Source organism: Struthio camelus, chromosome Z, assembly GCF_040807025.1.
Source record: "Struthio camelus isolate bStrCam1 chromosome Z, bStrCam1.hap1, whole genome shotgun sequence".
Taxonomy (NCBI): domain Eukaryota; kingdom Metazoa; phylum Chordata; class Aves; order Struthioniformes; family Struthionidae; genus Struthio; species Struthio camelus.
In genome coordinates this window covers 20,810,891-20,821,819 of record NC_090982.1, presented here as the reverse complement: position 1 = coordinate 20,821,819, position 10,929 = coordinate 20,810,891, and the positions used below count along the sequence as shown (strand labels likewise).

The following is a 10,929-nucleotide window of genomic DNA, read 5'->3' as shown; positions in this document are numbered from 1 at the left end:
TGAAGTTTTCAGTGGTGAACTAAATAATGGATCATGATGGAAGAAGGTGTTCTGTTGTGAAGATAATTTGCATAAACTACCAAAACAAACAGCTCCTTGGACGCTGTCTGTTTAGCATTATATAAGCAATATTAAAGACTCAGCTCCTGGGACCGTGCAGTACCAGATTATCATTCCGCCACACTGTAAACTTTTCAAAATTTAATTTATTTTAATGATATTAATTAGGTGGAATTGGAGGATTTCTATTTGCTATTGATTCTTTCTATTCTGAACAAGCTGGTCATTGAGTAGTTCAGAGATTCTGGCTTCCTTTAAGGAGCCATTTTATTGTACTTCAATCTCACATTGCAGTTTGAAGAAAAGCCTCTTACTTTAGTACTTGGAGCACTGGAGCTCAGTGTACTCAACCAGTAACACTCATGGGCCTGACTCTGAGCCCATAAAACTGCTGCAAATCTCATCTAGCACTAGGAAGCTAGTGTAGAGAAGAGCATAATTAAGGACTTAAAAGAGTAAAGCAAGCTTTTTCTTGATTATATCTTGGGGTTTAGGACTTAAAGCTAATGACTAGAATCTGCTATTTTAGTTGCAATCCAATGATCTTGTTACGTGAGTGAATTTTGCTGTATAATACTGGAGAGCGCTATTACCCTCTACCATCCGTGGAGCAGTACTGGAACATACTTCTGCCAGGCTCTTTCTCAGGGAGCTTGCTAAGATATGTCTAAATGTTGCAGCCTAACTGAACATTGAAATCGTTGTACTTCATACAAAAATAGTTTTGCCCTTTATAATTCTGCTAGGTCAAGGAGTGCTAGTAGCCTTGCTCTGACTCCTTACTATTATAGTAATAGACAGAAGCCCATCATGCTGGGCATTGTACAAGCACCTATCTGTAGGAGACAGTCTAAACAGATCAAACAGACCAAAAGAGCACATGCAGGGAAGACTCATCCAGTGTCAAATGCGAGTTACTGTAGTAAAAGTGAGAGCAGAAATTAGACCTTATCCTTTGCGTTTAATTTGCCCATTAAGCCCTTCCTACTCTTTACAGCTGCAGTTTGTTTTTTTACACTTGCAATTTTCGTCACAAAGGGATTGAATTTATTTATGATTCATTCTGGAATCTGGCAAAGTTTATGAGGATTTCTGGAGAATTTTCTATTCTAAATCCATTAAGGGAAAGACAAAAACAAATCTTAAGTCTTGGCTTATCAAAGTTACTTGAAATAATGTGAAACTAACTCCTATAACTATAGAGTTTTTCTTTATTAAGTTGTAATATCTCAGATAGAAAATAGATTCTGTCTGAGTTTCTATGGGTGGTTTTGGGTGAACAGGACAATAAGTAATGCGCCTTGTCAATAACGTGTAAGTGCTATAAAATCTGTGACATGCTGACTTGATCTATGCTTCAGTTTCCCAGATATACATACACTGAAAGTAGGGGAGTTCTCTGTTTATAGCAGTTTATATTCCAATTTCTTTCGTAAATATGAACATAGCTTTTCCTATTTTTTTTCCTGTACTATTAATAGAAACAAGTTCATTCATAATTTCAGTAAAAGCTGTCTGGGAGAGACTAATTTGGAAGATACAGTTAAAGGTGTGTTTATTTGTGGTTATTTCAAAGTCTTGTTTGAACTAATTACTAATGGCAAATAGTTATTAAATAGGTCATGACCTATTCATGTAGGAAAGTCTATTTTAGGGTTGGCCTGAATGAATCTATAAATCCACAATTTAACAAATATTGCAAAATATTATGCCTGGGGCAATCAAGAAAAATACCACAATGTGTAGGTACATTACTGGCTTTTTACCTTTTGAAAGAGTATTAATAGTTATTTGAAATCGTATTTACAGAGGGAAGTGTTGATAGGAAATTTTGGTGTGGAACTTTGCTCAGAAAAGTAAGACGTCTCCATCTTTCGAAATGCTTAATGAATTTTAACTTTAAAATATTTTAAAAATATATTTTTCTTTGACAGATCATTATAGTATTTTTTCCTATAAAACTTTGAAGTCACTCTACTGAGTATGCAAAGTCTGCATCGCTTCTTAAAATATTGCTTTCTCAGGCAATATTTTCCCAACAGTAGTGTCACTTTAGATTTAATTTTTTTCATCCATAGCCTTTAATGTTGCTTCACCATCATTATGCTTGCCAGCACCAGAGCTGGCACTATATAGCTGTGCGAAACTGTATTACTTACCTAATGTCATTGTAAATTGCTGAAAATACTGATCATTCAGACCCAAGCTATACCATTTCTCTCATCTATCGCCTGTACAATAAAGTTTCGCCTTGACCCAAATTTCTCTTCACTGCTGATAAATTTAGCATTACAAATCATAGAATTCTAGACTGCTGAATCATGGAAACAGGTTTGTAGGAAGGTGATTTCCATGAACAAGAAATGGCTGTTACATTACTCTAAGGGAACATACTTTTTTATCTTCTTTTCTTTTTCTTCTTTTTGTTCTTTCTATTTTTTTTTTCCCCCTGTCATTTGTCTCTTTCTGCTTGGCCATATTCAAAGATACAAATTCTGCATGTCAAATCCTTTTTAGTAGTCTAAGTGATACATCTAGAGCTAGAAGAAATGAGATAGATACCTCGTACTGCTAGTTAGCTTGGTACAAAATGCATCCAAGAATTCAGACAAAGGTTTGTTTGTTTTACATTTTGCACGTATGGGCTTGCAGGAAATGCCATAAGTTTACATTTATCCGTACCTCATAGTGAAGAACTATAAGCCTTGTAGCTCAATTCAAAAATTAGGCTAGCCTCTGCTCAGCACCTCAGGACATTTGCTTCTCCGCAGTTGAAGGAATGACTCCAAAAATACCATAATTTTTATTTTCCTTTTTGTATTGCATACTTTGTTCTATGAAGAGTTTTACTAATATTCTATGGAAATAAATAGATAGTGACCAAAAAGTTACTGAGTTTTAGATAGAGTTTTCAGTGGAAACTGAGAACTTTGAGCTTAAGTACTATCTTGAGTTGGCACCTGAAGTATGCTACAATTTAGAAACAATTCTCTATCTACAGATATCTATGTACTTCTGAAATGAAAGTATAATGGAGGATAGAGTGTAATAAACAGTTCTGCCTCCAATTATAGTTACAAGAGGTAATGCAAAGCACAAAGGGAGAATAAGTCTTAATTTAAATAGGTTATTGTAACCTAACTGGACCTCAAGAGAAAAGGGTAGACTTGAGAATGAATTAGCTTTTCATCAAAAATTGAATTATACAGAATAAGCAGGCTTATTTTCCAGTCACCATAGTACAATTTTTTGATGAAGAAAAACACCTTCTATTTGATTATCTTAAATAATTATTTTATTTCAAGATTTTAATCTCCATCTATTATGTATTAAAAATAGGAATATATTTTAAAATAAAGCATGTAGAACATTTTAAGTTGCGTATGTTTGGTGTATTAATTCAACAGGTGTAACATTTCTGTTTTTCATTTATGGAAGAATTAAAGTAACACTCATTAAACCCTGAAAGTAAAAGGAAAAGTAAGCAGACAGGTGGGTCAAGAAGGAGAAAAAAAATTTATGCTTCCTGAAGATTTTATCTGATGTACAAAGAATTCAGGGTGTATTGTGTTAGTCCATCAATTAAAAATAACATGCTTATCTGACACAGACTCCACCAGGGACATAACCAAAGACTTTTCTATCTTTAAATCATTAGGATAATAGAGATGAAGGTCATTGTTAACAGACTACAGAGAACTATGATTTTTTTTTTTTAACTTATTGCAAGGTACATCATTATCTGCCTCAAGGAGTTCTGCCATCAGTCATCTTTTTTTTACAAAATTATCATCCTATTCTCTCTTTTTCATAGTTTTACTTTATTTTTAATAATGCACTTCTTTTCAGTGAAGTTTCTAAAACATATACTGAAGGTATATTTTGCAGAAATTAGTGAAAAAAGGAATCTTTAAGGTGAGAATAACATTATTGTTTTGTTTCGTCTCAGAAGTTTTAAGCTACCTTCTGCCCATACTCCAAGCTCAACCAAAATATCACTGGTTGGATTAATGAAACACTTGTCAAACTGTTACTAGGTCCTCTCCTTGAGAACAGAGATGAGGTTTCTTATTTGGAGGCCGGTCCCGTTCCTACTAAATCAATGGTAAAACCTTACTTTCTCTTCAATAGAAACAGAAGTACTTACTTGATTGCTCTAATGCCAAATCTAAATCCATAATGGATGACAATCTGATAAAACTTCAACACATATTTTAATGCACATTGAAATCTATGAAATTTTTCAAGACTTATATGAACGTAGATGTTGATGCACTGGACAGACAAGTGTTCGGGTCAGGCAGGCTATGAAATCCAACACCAGATGTCTCAGTGAAAGCAATAAAAATATAAGTGTTTATTGATGTAGAATACACATGTCTGCATATTTATTCTCAGGTTGATCTCTAACGGCTAGAAATTGACTTTGACCCAGCGATGTGAAGTTTATTACCCATTTTTGTCTCCTCAGTTAAAATTAAGCAAATGTCTAGCCAGAGCTAGGCATGTTCAACAGAATTATACTGAAGAGTTTTATACCTTAGCTAATACTTGTTGGTCTAGAGAGATAAACAAGAGAGAGCAGTTCTACAAATTCAAGCGCAGATGTCTAGAGTTTTGGGGAAACAGATGCAAGGGGAAATAGCTTTAGGCTGTCAGACCTGAGTACTCCGACCCAGACTTCACAGTTTAAATGTTAAAGATTTCTACCTGATGTTATTAAAAAGAGATGCCATTCTTTTGTTCAGCATGAGACTGTAACACCTAAAAGGTCAGGAATAATGAAGAAAAATGACGGCATTCAGTCATACAGGGAAAAATACTTTCCCAATAATAAGGATCCAAAGACCCATTTAGCCTCTTGATTAAAAGAAAAAAAAAAGACAGTAAAGAACATCTTACATAACCTCTTAGTCTGAACTATTTCTTTTTTTTATAGGCTTTCTTAATGAAACTATTGCCAGATAAGGATTGCATTAAAAAACAGTTTAAGATACTAGCACCTGGAGACAAAGTGTAGATTTTACTGTCATTGTTTTTTCTATAAATGATCACAGTTAAAATAACCAGTGTGACTCTCCCATAACAAAATGTTATTTTTCCTTATTAATATACTCTGTCATACTCCCTGAGCTACAGTCATTCCCCAGGAAGAGTTCCCATCATGTCCAATGAGACTGTTGGCTCTTGGTTGCATATCTAGTTCTTTGTATACAAAAGAACTACTGATACTTCATTTCAGCAACCTGCAAATGAAAGATTATTTCAGTAAGTATATCTTTAAGCACCTTGTGATCGAAAGGTAGGAGACACCTTCTCAGTGATAAATCTCCCTTATTTGGTAAGAAAGTAAAGACAGGTGTATCTGTGGCCTTCCTTCTGATTTCTCCCATTCTATGGAGGTTTGGAATATATGTGGCATACACCCATAGTCATTGACTGTCTGAACAATGGGCAGTTATGTTTTGGGTACAACTGAGAAGAAGAACGAATACATATCACCCTTTCCCTGTAACCTCTCCATCTGCCTGCTTTATGGCGCAATTACTGGGAAAATTATATTAATCTCAGCACTACTTAACTGTTCATTTGAACGCTTTCCTTCTGCCCTTAAAGTGTTTAGTTCCGGAAAGCGTGAATAAGAAAGGTACAGCTTTGGGGAGGTTGTGCTGATGAAGCTACTTCACACAGATTAACGATGTGAAGATACTAGGGCTACAGGCATATGGTCTTTGCAGCAGCTTTCCTTTCTTCCACCCAGCTGGTTGAAAATTCCTGGACCATCTTTTCAGTTCCTTCCAGAAGATGGTAATACTCTGTCACGGAAAAGAAGTATTCAAGGGGAGTTTCACAAAGGATTTCTTGAGAATTTTTTTTTTCTAATATATTTTATGTTCCTTCTTTCTCACGACTTTCATTTTAGGACTGGATGATTTGATGATCATCCCCTGTTTGTGATTATAAATATCCTACATGCCTTTTTTTTTTTTTTTGGAGTCTACAAAAGGCATTAGGCTGGGGAATCAAGCTGGTCAAAAAAGAAGCAAGCATATATGCTCATAGGCATCTAAAGGTGGAAGCAAAATAAGCTGGTATTTTACATCCTGTAACTTTTAGATTTGTGATTTTCTTACCCTTCCTTTTCATTTGCACTAGCTTCATTGTCACTATTTTCAAAATATCCAGCCTCAGTCACACTTTCCAAAGGTGTGCCGTCCGAAAGAAAATGAAATAGAGTATGTCCAAAGGAAAGTGCTGATGGTACATACATAAGACAGCATATTTACTACTGTGACTAATTTTTACAGAAGCAGATACACAAGTCACCCTTGTTACTGTATCTTGGTGAAGTGTTGTGTTGTCTGTCTCTAGGTTCAACTTAGTTATTTCAGATTGCAGATGTCATAATAGGATCTTGCAGATGCTGAATCTAAGGGTCTGAGCAGATGGAGTAGGAGGTCTGTTTCCCTCTCTCCTTCTTTATGTGACAAAAAGATATATTGTGTATTTTAAGTGAATAGTTGGAACACTTTAATCTATTTCTCACTTACTTCTGCATAATTTTTCACCCTCATGAATTTTCTCCCAGTTGCTGCCACCTAAACACCTTTGCGACATCATCTGATTTTGAAAACATTCTAGCCTTCACAAACTTTGTAAAGCATAGTATAATGGTCAGGATGCAGAATGAGTGTTTTATTCTGGCTGCACAAAAGTAATGATGATTTCTGAAAGTACTATGGGCACAGAACTTTGGTAGTCAAGAAAGGTGATATATACTGATATATCACAAACCATAGAATTTACATTCTTATGAAGATATTTGCATAATATGTAGGAATGGAAAAAATCTAGGAAAAATTGGAGGTCTAAGTCAAAGAAAAAATAGATTAAATACAAAAAGGAACATAAGGAAGAAAGATACATAATTTCAAACTGATATGGAACATTAAGATGTCAGAATGCTTAATATTTCTGTTGTATTTAGTCATATTTTATTATATAGATAAAATGAGAAACTTTAGGGACATTAGTGATAACATACTTTGTTACAAATTAAATCAATACTCACAAGTGATCTACCAAACAGGAAAACACCTCAGGAGGAACTATTTCATTTGCTCTGTTGCACTATGTCTCTGTTGCACAATAAAGATACATTCTACAATAGACAAAATTCTCAGCTTCCCTTTTTCCAAAATGGGTGGTGGGTGGTGGTGGTGGTGGGGAATCTTCTTCGTGTGTTTTCAATCTCTTTTCTCTAAAGTCTGAATCTTCATGCTTCAAACTAGGTCAAATTTATTCGTAATGAAACTTAAAAAAAAAAAAAAAAAGCAAAAAAAAAAAAACCAGCTTGGGATGTTCAGGTGCTCAGAACCGGGCGTAAGAGCAGTTTCTCCCCCTCCCACACTGTTTGAGGGTTTGTAGGGCGAAGCCCGGAGCGCGGGTCATCCGTGCACACCGGCGGGAGCGGGAGCGGGAGTGGAAGCTCCCACTCGCCCCTTCGCGGGGCCGAGGCCGCGGGCGCCCCCCGCTCCGGCTGCGCAGCCGCGCGGGCACAGGGGCGCTCCGCGGCCGGGTGCTGCGCGCCCGCGGCCCTGGGACATCCCCCGCGGCGGTGTCCCGCGCGGCGCGCCCGCGGCCGCGGCCGCGCCTCACCACGGCTGGGGCCAGCAGCCTTCGACGGGGGCTGCCAGAGGTGTGTCGTGGAAAGCAACCACCTTGATGCAAAACATCGCTGGGGAGAAGGAAAGACGGAAAGAAGGAAAGAAAGAGAAAGAAAGAGAAAGAAAGAAAAATAGCGCCTCTCAAAAAAAAAAAATAGAAATCAATAGAAGGTAACAGACATGCTTAACAAAGTTGTATTTTAATGCAGATGAAGCGAAAAGCTAAAAAAAAACGCACAAAAACCCAACTAACACCATCCCTCTTCTACAGTCTTTCATAAACGGTTTAAGGTCTGTGAAGAGCATTTGCGCATCGTTGTGGAAAAGCAAATGATTGCAAATGTTCCTCTTGGAAGACAGTATTGACCAGCATTAAAAATACCTTCGTAAATTAAATCTCTATGGGATCTATTTCTGGAAAAAATCTTAATTAAAAATAGCACATACGTACACACACACACGAAACAGTATCTAAACAAAATTTCCCCACCCCCACCCTCTCTGCCCCTTGTAGCATTATCAGTGGAACTGGGAGTCTTTCAGCAATCACCCCAGCATTTTTCTGGAGCGGAGGGAGTGTGGGGGGTTCAGAGTCCTCTCGTTGCTGGGAGATACTTTGAGGGCAAAGTCAAAGTGCCCCCCGGGAGCAGCGCTCTGCCGCTGCCGCCGCCGCCGCCGCCGCCGCCGCCGCCTCTGAGATGCCTCAGTATCAGGCAGAGAAGAAAAGAGATGAGTTTGGAGTTGATGTACACGCCGGAGCAGCAGTAAAAAGATATAAGATATCGACACGCTCAGCTGCATCTTGTTAAAAGCTTCCTGCGGGTTGGCAGAATGAAATCTTTATTTAAAATACACAAACTATCGTCAGGGGAGGAACGGAAGGGAAAACACTAAAAGGGCCAAATGCGTTGCTTAACCCACTGGTGTAAGCAAAAGAGGAGGAGAAGCGATGAGATTGGCTTTGGGGCGAACGGAAGGGGGGGGTGCCCTCCTTGCAGCCCAGCCACAGCAGCCACCGGGGGACTCAGTGTCTCCACTCAGCTCTGGAGAGAGACTTTCTCTTTGATGGTGATGATGATAGTTGCTTTGGTAGGGGAAAGGGACTTATGAATAGCAGAAGCATAATTTGTGCTCACGCTTGGGCGTGAATAACAGGGAAACGTGCCTCGCCACCACATCCACAGCAGCGATCTCTTAAGTGGTGGTAATATTATTATTTTATTATTGCCAGCCGGTGGCTTTAAAGGTGCATTATTTTAATGCATTATTAATTGTTTTCCCAGGGAGAAGAGGAAGGTGGGGACGGGGCTTATTATTATTAATAGCGAGGAGCTCGCCCGCTCCTCTCGCACATGCCGGGGAGCGCGGTGGGAGGAGGCAGCGCCGGGGGGGGGGGGGGGGGAGAGGCGGGCGGTGGAGCGCGCCCCGCTCCCGGGCTCCCTGCGCGGCCGCGGCGCAGCCCCCTGCCGCTGCCTCTCCGCGCCGCCGGGCGGAAAGTTGCGCGGGCAACTGCGGGCGCGGCGCCCTGCGGCCGGCACCCCGCAGCCCCAGCCCCGGCTCCGCGGGGGCGGCCGGGCTGCGCGGCCGCCAAAGTTGCGGCGGGGCCGGGGGCCGCCGCCCGGGCCCGGGGGGCGCCGCCGCCGCCGCCAGCCATCAAGTGGCTCGTTAAGGAAATGCAGGTGAGCGGGCGTGAGGGCTGCGCCGGTGCCCGGGGGGAGCGCGGCGCGGAGCGGAGCGGCAGCCGCCGCCCGCGGTGCCTGGCGCGGAGAGCGGGGCCGCCCCCCCCCCCCCCCCGGTAGGAGCCGCTCCGCTGCCCCCCGCCCCGCACGCACGCACACACACACACGCACACACACACACACACACGCACACACACACATACACACCTCTTCCCCACCCCTCGCTCGCTCCCTCTCTCCTCCCTCCTCTCCTCGCTCTCTCTCTCTGCCGGCCTCATCGGAGAGAGTTGCAGGTACCTTCCCTCTCCCCTCCCCGCCTGCCCCCCGAGCAAATTTTAGGGCGCTAAAAGAGCCTAAGGAGGGCTCTTTTTCTTTTTCTTCTGTTTTTCTTCTTCTTCTTTTTTTTTTTTTTTTTAATTTTCATTAGTTAAAAATATTCTGTAGAAGGATGACTCTTTTGCAGGAGTCTGCCCTGCAAGCAAGGATAGCCCCAAAGACGGAGCGGCAGTGGCTCTGGACCCCACCAAAACAAAACTGCCTGATGTGGCATGTGCTTCTCTCTCTTTGCAGTTCCCTCTGGGCCTGTGTGGACTAGGAGCACAACCTGGCGTCTGACTGGCAGGAGAGGAAAGCAGAGACTCCTTCAGGTTTCCAAAGAGGTCCGAGTGGACTGCATTAGTAAGTAAATACTCCTTGCTTGCTTTGTGTCCCTGTGTGGTCCCCCCGCCATCCCCTTTCCTAGCAGATGTATATGCATGCACACAATGTGTATACATACAGATACACACACACACACACACAAGCATATCTATGTATGTGTGTATTTCTGCTTGAGGCCATACTGCTCTGGTCAGAGAGGAACTTGGCTATGGTAACTTGAACTGTTTGCAGTGGGAAAAGTGCATGAAGTGACTTGCTTATCTCTTATAAGAAAAGAAAATTGAAGGTAAACGCTTGTGTCGAGGAACTGAGTGTGCCAAATACTGTATGATGTCTACCTTAGCCTGAGTATAGGCATGTGGTAGATCACAGATAAAAATCTAAACAAAGAGATGCTTCTTCAGGAGGGATCTAGAGCATTGTGACCTGCAAAGTAATGCCAGGTGATAGGGTATTCAGTTAACATGGAATGTACATGGGTTATAGCTACTGAAAGTGTCCTTGACTGCCTTCGGCTATATTAGGTTTTAGTCCAGATCTCCAAAGATTGTTATTTTTTTTTTAATGAACTTTTATATGTATAAAATGTGGGGGATGTTTATTTATTTATTTTCTTCTGATGAGGATAACAGTTCCAGAAAGCAGTTTTACTTTCTAAGTGCTTTTCCAGGACATATCCTAAAGTATTGATGACACTTTTTCAGTATAGGAGAAAGATCTTGAGGAAACAAAAGGGTAAACTCGTTTGAAAGGGGCTCTTGAACAGTAAGATTGAGGTTTGCTGGCTGATCTGTAAATCTGAGAGAAGGTACAAAGATGAAATAGAGGTATGTCATGAGGTGTCTGGTTTTAAGTGTTGTTTA

The 10,929-nt window shown here is 40.7% G+C and overlaps 1 protein-coding gene across 36 annotated transcripts in view; it reads left to right on the top strand.

Annotated features, from left to right (window-relative positions):
• Nucleotides 1-8,768: 8,768 nt before the first annotated feature.
• The window catches only part of PTPRD (protein tyrosine phosphatase receptor type D), a 1,218,182-nt gene continuing 1,216,021 nt past the window's right edge, over nt 8,769-10,929 (top strand). For 14 of the 36 annotated variants that reach the window (XM_068927756.1, XM_068927755.1, XM_068927777.1 and 11 more), the window contains exons 1-2: nt 8,769-8,931; nt 9,977-10,084. The gene's annotated coding sequence lies outside the window, so the exon portion shown is untranslated. Of the gene's footprint in view, nt 8,932-9,599; nt 9,700-9,976; nt 10,085-10,929 lie in introns of those variants that run through there. The other 22 variants (XM_068927769.1, XM_068927768.1, XM_068927767.1 and 19 more) reach the window with 6 other exon arrangements.